This window comes from Lolium perenne, chromosome 3, assembly GCF_019359855.2.
Source record: "Lolium perenne isolate Kyuss_39 chromosome 3, Kyuss_2.0, whole genome shotgun sequence".
Classification (NCBI taxonomy): domain Eukaryota; kingdom Viridiplantae; phylum Streptophyta; class Magnoliopsida; order Poales; family Poaceae; genus Lolium; species Lolium perenne.
The window spans coordinates 36,486,016-36,493,165 of NC_067246.2; the positions used below are offsets into that span (position 1 = coordinate 36,486,016).

The 7,150-nt window shown below is 40.0% G+C and overlaps 1 long non-coding RNA gene across 2 annotated transcripts; it reads right to left on the minus strand.

Moving 5' to 3' along the window:
• Nucleotides 1–3,153: 3,153 nt before the first annotated feature.
• Nucleotides 3,154–6,468, minus strand: LOC127340735 (uncharacterized). Of its 2 annotated transcripts, none has more exons than XR_011754737.1 (3): nucleotides 6,136–6,468; nucleotides 5,879–6,050; nucleotides 3,154–3,374 (listed from the first exon to the last, which is right to left on the minus strand). It is a non-coding gene; the product is annotated as an uncharacterized lncRNA (long non-coding RNA). The 2 variants fall into 2 exon arrangements; XR_007874842.2 differs by lacking the exon at nucleotides 3,154–3,374 and adding an exon at nucleotides 4,431–4,529 and having other exon boundaries at nucleotides 6,136–6,465.
• Nucleotides 6,469–7,150: the final 682 nt, after the last annotated feature.

The window sequence follows — 7,150 nt, forward strand, 5'->3', positions numbered from 1 at the left end:
TATGCGGAAGGGTAGGTTTGGGGGCGACACGAGGGCCCCACACGCCAGGGAGGCGCGGCCCCACTCTTGGCCGCGCGGCCCTGTTGTGGCGGCGCCTCGTCGCCCCACTTCGTATCCCTTTCGGTCTTCTGGAAGCTTCGTGGAAAAATAAGACCCTGGGCGTTGATTTCGTCCAATTCCGAGAATATTTCCTTTGTAAGATTTCTGAAACCAAAAACAGCAGAAAACAGCAACTGGCTCTTCGGCATCTTGTCAATAGGTTAGTGCCGGAAAATGCATAAATATGACATAAAGTGTGTATAAAACATGTGAGTATTATCATAAAAGTAGCATGGAACATAAGAAATTATAGATACGTTTGAGACGTATCAGACCCCGCCTCTCTAACATTTCCATGACTTTGAATCACTGAAATGTGGATCATGCCGGGTGCGGGACCCGGCTGGTATACTGAACCAAGGTCAGGAAAGGCAAAGCCAGAGAATCCCCTTCGAACTCTTGTGATGTAGGGCCCGCTTGTCGGATGATACAGCTCCACATAGGCTTTCGCGGTACTCTACGTCTCTCGAAACTCACAGCTTGTGAACACATCTTAGGGAAAATATTCTTTGACCCATCCTCTCTAACATTTCCCAGACTTTGAATCACTGAAATGTGGGTCGCACCGGGTGCGGGACCCGGCTAGTAGTGAACCAAAGTCAGGAAAGGCAAAGTCACAAAATTCCCTTCGAAATCTTGTGATGTACGTAGGGCCCTCTTGTCGGATGATACAACTGCACATAGGCTCCACATTAGTCATCCTCTCTCGAAACTATCATCAAAATAATCTTTGACCCTGCCTCGATCTCTAACATTTCCCTGACTTCGAATCACCGAAATGTGGGGCACACCGGGTGCGGGACCCGACTGGTAGTGAACCAAAGTCATGAAAGGCGAAGTCACATAATCCCCTTTGAAATCTTGTGATGTAGGGCCCGCTTGTCGGATGATATAGCTCCACATAGGTTTCCGCAGTACTCCACGTCTCTCGAAACTCTCAGCTATTGAACACATATTGGGGAAAATATTTGTTGATCCAGCCTCTCTAACATTTCCTTGACTTTGAATCACTGAAATGTGGTTCGCACCGGGTGCGCGACCCGGCTAGCAATGAACCAAATTCAAGAAAGGCAAATTCACAGAATCCCCTTCGAAATCTTGTGATGTAGGGCCCGCTCTCGTCGGGTGATAGAGCTGCACATACGCTCCGCAGTAGTCCTCCTTTCTCGAAATGTGGGTGTTTAATTAGGTCCCGCGGGAGATGGGATGGGGTGGTAAGAGGGAGGTTGGGTGGGGTCAATGAAATGATGACTTCCAACTAGGTCACGTTTCCTCAAATTACTCCAACCCAAACACGCTTAACTTCTAAGTTCTACTTAATTGAGCTACTCTTAAGATACTATAGTTCTTATTAATATTAGTATTATATCAACCCTCTTAAGCCAGAAAATTTAAAGGACATCCAAAAATTTCAAAAATCAAAAATTAATTTGTTAGAAAAATGTAAAATAATATTTTAAGAAAAAATTAAGAAATTGTATGTTTTTAGGTTTTTAAAAGAATTATTTTAAAAACATTAGAGGTTCAAAAATTATAAAAGAATACATATAAAAATGTAAAATTCGAAGAAACTAATTTTTTTTTAAAAAAGTATCTAGAAAAATAAAAATAAAAACTCTGAACGGGTCGTAGCGAACAAGAGGGGGGGTGAATGGCGCTACAGCTAGTTTTAGTCTTTTTCAAGTTTTATGCAACGGAAGGTAAAGGTGTGACTTTTAGCAATGGGGGTGATCCTACAATGATGCTAGAGCATGTCACTACAAGAAAAGTTGCCATGGCCGACGAAGTTGAAGTCGCGCCGTGGTTGCTGGTGTACCATGGCCGACGATTTTGGGTCTGTCCGTTGTGTATGTCAAAACGTTTTTTTTCTCCTTTTTGAGGCCACCTAGCCCGACGAAACCGGCCAAAATGTTGCGTATGGTGGCCCGGGACGTGGTGCATCTCGAATTCTCGGGTTCGCCGGCCGAGTCAACGCAAATCCGCACCGCCGAGGATGTAGGGCCCAGATGGCAGCCTCTCTGGCATTGTTTTTTTTCTCGATCGCGCCATCTCGTTCAACTCTCTCCGATCGAGCCGTTTACGATGCAGGATCATGGGTCCCGCATGTCATCCTCTATGAACCAAAATTCTTTCTATTCTTGGATTTTTTTTACCCCCTGATTTCTGGCTACTTCCTTTTTCTTTTGATCCCTTGCCGCCTTGGAAACGTTGAGACCGCTGCTGCTAATTGGGACCCGCATGTCATCCTCTATGAGCAATCAACTTTCTTTCTTGGAGTTTTTTTTGGCACCTCAAATTTGGTCACTTGCCTTTTTCTTTCGATCCCCTGCCGCCTCTCAAACGGTGATACCGCTGCTGCTAAATGGGACCCGCATGTCATCCTCTATGTACTATAAAACTTTCTTTTCTTGGATTTTTTTTGGCACCTCATATTTGGTCACTTGCCTTTTTCTTTCGATCCCGTGCCGCCTCTGAAACGTTGATACCGCTGCTGCTAAATGGGACCCGCATGTCATCCTCTATGTACTATAAAACTTTCTTTTCTTGGATTTTTTTGGCACCTCATATTTGGTCACTTGCCTTTTTCTTTCGATCCCCTGCCGCCTCTCAAACGGTGAGACCGCTGCTGCTAAATGGGACCCGCATGTCATCCTCTATGTACTATAAAACTTTCTTTTCTAGGATTTTTTTTGGAACCTCATATTTGGTCACTTGCCTTTTTCTTTCGATCCCGTGCAGCCTCTCAAACGGTGATACCGCTGCTGCTAAATGGGACCCGCATGTCATCCTCTATGTACAATCAAGTTTCTTTTCTTGAATTATTTTTGGCTCCTGATATTTGGTCACTTGCATTTTTCTTTCGATCTCATGCCACGTTGAGGACCCTGCTGGCTCATGGGACCCGCATGTCATCCTCTATGTACTATAAAACTTTATTTTATTGGATTCTTTTTGGCACCTCATATTTGGTGTAGCACCCTACCTTTTAATAAAGGTAAGATACCTGTGTATAGTGCTATTCCCGGGATCACTGATAGCACACACATTACAAAATATAGTAATCATTGCAATAGTATCAAATTACTACATCTTTGATCCAAAGGGTAAAGTAAAATCTTACAAATTGCATAGTCACATGGACTAGCTCAACAATATTCAGAACATACACAGCAGAAAGTAAGTCATCAATGAGCCTTCATCTTCTTCATGTGCCACAAGCAGTCATGTTGGAATGTAGACTCGAGATCCTACCACATACTTCTCCTCAGAAAATCCTGCACGTTTGAATATGCAGCCCCACGAATGGAGGTCAGTACAATGATGTACTGGCAAATGACACATATATGGTGGCAGTTGTGGGCATGACTATCTACATGAAATTTGGCAAGTGGAGTTTAGGCAAATTTGCATAAAGCCAAATTTTATCCTACATTTTATTTCAAAACAAAACATTTTTGAAAATCTTTGAATGACATTACGAAATCACACCATGGTTAAATCCTCCATGGGTTTTAGAATAATCACATGGTTACATCTCCCATGAGTTTTCAAAGGTTGATACAAAATTTTAAATACATTCATAAAACAATGATGAGATTCTTCCGTACATTCCCTGCCTAGAAGCTCAAATTGTCCATAACCGGGGACACGGCTAAGATCTTAGATTTAACTCTCGAGAGGTTGTGCACTTTCACCTTACGACCCACCCTTCCCAAGAGAAGAAATGAGACAAGATCTTTCAGAAGGAGGCTTCGACCATAACTAGCTAGACCCGTTCCCGTTGGGTTGCAAGCCCCATCATCATGTCTAGCAACAAGTTTGGCCTCACAACTTACTTAATCCCGGCAGAGCCCATAATACCATAAGGCTGCACTGGAAGCTATCTAAAACATGGACGACATAGTAATCTCTTTAATCCTGGGTGGCCATCCACAAGTGAAACTCACAGGCTTAGAACCATTACAGATAATAAACCCCCGCACGATCCCCTGGTGAAAACCAGAGGTGCAGTCTAGAGCAACCACTATTCAACTGCGCACTCTCAGGCACCCACCTGCCACTGGTTACTCCAGGGTCGGAGCCCTGAGCAGCCGCCCACCACACATACAATCCACCCAGGTGATTCATTAAGGTTGTTAATTTTCACTTTTCAAACCAACACAATCGAAACAATGAAATAGCATTTGGCATTTGATGTTGCGGAGCAGAAATAAAGTATCCTATCAATAGGTTCAGGAGTAGCTACACACTACTAGGGTTTGCTAAGCATAGCATAATACTTTTTTTTTGAAAACAAAATCCTACCATGCATACTAGTTTCAAAACACTAATGCATATATAAAATAAGTAGGATTTGAATGTCACTTGCCTTTTTGGTAGTCGAAGCGCGTTCACTTCTTTTAATCAAAATACGTGCCTCTCCATACGAACTATAATATAAAATATAGCACAACATAAACACACCATTCAACAACAATAAAACCAAACCAAGCAAACAATCATGTAGTTAATCACTGTGTTTTAATCATCAGTTAAAGAAGATATGGCATGAGGTTTGGCTTGCAAGATACGAATTGGAGATATTGATTGGATGGATCAAATACTTGAAAAAGGAAATGATTATCTAAGTCAAGTGCTTAGAAGAAAAATGGTTGATAAGAACCTATGGTCAATTGTTGTTTGCTACTCAAGGATGGGAAAATGATATGATCCATGTGATAAAATCACATGAGTCTCAAATGACGCAACTCAAAATATTATTTAGTAAAGTGTGACAACACTTACTAAGTTAGTATGAGTTACACATAGGCTTGGGTATAAACAAATGATACATGACATTACTCAAATTACTCATTTGTAAGTTGAATAGTTGTAAACTAGTCAAAGGAGTGAATGAAAATGCATTTGGATAGACACGATATTAGTTCAAGGTAAAGTGTCTAGTGGTCTTGGCGTGTTCTCTGATATGTGCAATAATAATAAAGTTTTCCAGGATATTTAATTTGGTTTAGAAAACATTAATTGAGTATCCACTTAACATATACAACCTTATTAATTAGCTACCGCAAGATTTATGTTTAGTAAAAATATAAACTTGAGTTCCCTGGATAGGTTACAGTAGTACAAGATTAGAGCAATTGGAATTATCCAAAAACGATTTATAGAATTTGAATTATCTTCGAATTACTGATTCGGATAGATTTTACTAAAGCAAGTTTGTGCACGTATCAAAGTTGTACAACTCCTATACCAAGTTGAAGTACATGTTCTGAGGATTCCAGAAAGTACAAAATCATCAAATTTGGACCAGTAGATTATTTTATACAATTTTTATAGTGCACAAAAGTCAATTTCTCTATTTGAATTACAATGCGAAATCTAACACAGTACCTACACCATATTACTGCATAAACGTGTAGTACATACTGTAAGCTTTCCAAAACTATAAAGTTTGTAACATTTGGCCCTACGGTTGATTTTATACGGATTTTTCAAGGTGTGCAACAAATCTGAGATTTAAATTTCGAATTTAAAAACGTGTTTGACTAAAGCTGACTGTATAGTTGACCGCTGACTGTACTGCTGACTGTACCGCTGACTGTACTGCTGACCGTACCGCTGACTGCAGTTTGACTTTGACCGGACTGAGTTGACTATGCTGATGTCATGATGATGGAAAAACTTTCTACATCAAAGTTATATAGAATTAATAGATCTATTTAACGAACAAATTACTTTTCACAATAGCATAATTAGTTTGACAAGATCTGGGTTATACCTTATAAGATCTGAATTTTGTAACATCATTTTCTCCTTGCTCGGTGAACGAAACAAGGTGAAACTTGCGGCAATGGAAAGATCTTGACGAGAGGAACAACTTCCGTGTTGAAGTCATGACGATTCGAGATAGTTTTGAAACTCGATTTGGCTCCGGTTGACTCGAAATAGATCTGTAGATGAGCGATAAATCCGTACGTCAAATCGAAAAACTTTCAACATGAAAGTTGTAGAGGATGATCAGATCTACATACTCACCAAAGGAATTTGGATTTCGTGGAACGAGCACGAACTAATTGAAGATTCCCTTTGTCAGACCTGACGCCTTGCGAAGCGAAATTATCCGTGTATGGTGGATGAGAAGAGATGAGATTGGTCGGGATTGAAAGATCTCGACGAGATCTACAACTTTCGTGTAGAGCCCGAAGCGATTTGAAGTGGTTTAGGGGGTCAAAGCAACGAGTTAAGATTCGTTGATCTATAGTTTCGAGAAGAGGAAAGGAAAAATGAAACTGCGATGTGGTGGTGGCTTTATATAGGCCATAGGTCGGTGAAAAAGATGGGTCTCAAAGTTAGGAACGCGTAGAAACAAACGGATCTGAAATCGGAGTTGTGTAGCTCAAGGAAAATGCGTTTAAATGCAGATAAATTTGACAAATACGGGATTATGGTTGTTTCCTGCGTGGTTCGATCGATGGTGGCCGCTGCCTGGCTCGGTCGGCCGGCTGGATCGAGTCTGCTTTGCTGGGCCGGTCCGCCGGGTGGCCGGCCCGTTTTGTTTTTTTTCTTTTCTTTATTACTTGTTTCTTTTATAAAATGAGTTTCATAATTCCGATTTGAGTGAAACGAAATTCTACGGGTTTGTAAAATTATATTGCTCAGTATAGGATAATAAAAGAATTTAAATTTTATAAATTTTTATTTTATATCATTTTATTACTACTATGCCATTATGCCTATATGTGAATAGTTTCAACATTCACATACCAAACAAGTTTATAAAAATTTGTAAAAGTAAAAATAGTGTTTTAGGACAACAAGGAACCTGTTTAAAATCTATTGTGAAAAATAAAATAATAATTATTTGCACTTGGCCTAAATGGCAACTTTGGCAATATTTTGCAAATAGAGTTTTCTAACGTTTTGTTTTCTCAAATAAAAATGCATTAAGGATTTTGAAAACCTTGAAAAAAAAGATATGTTTGATTTTGAATACTTTGAAACCAAAAGTTTTTTTTTGAAAACACTATTTTGAAATTAATTAGTAAATAAC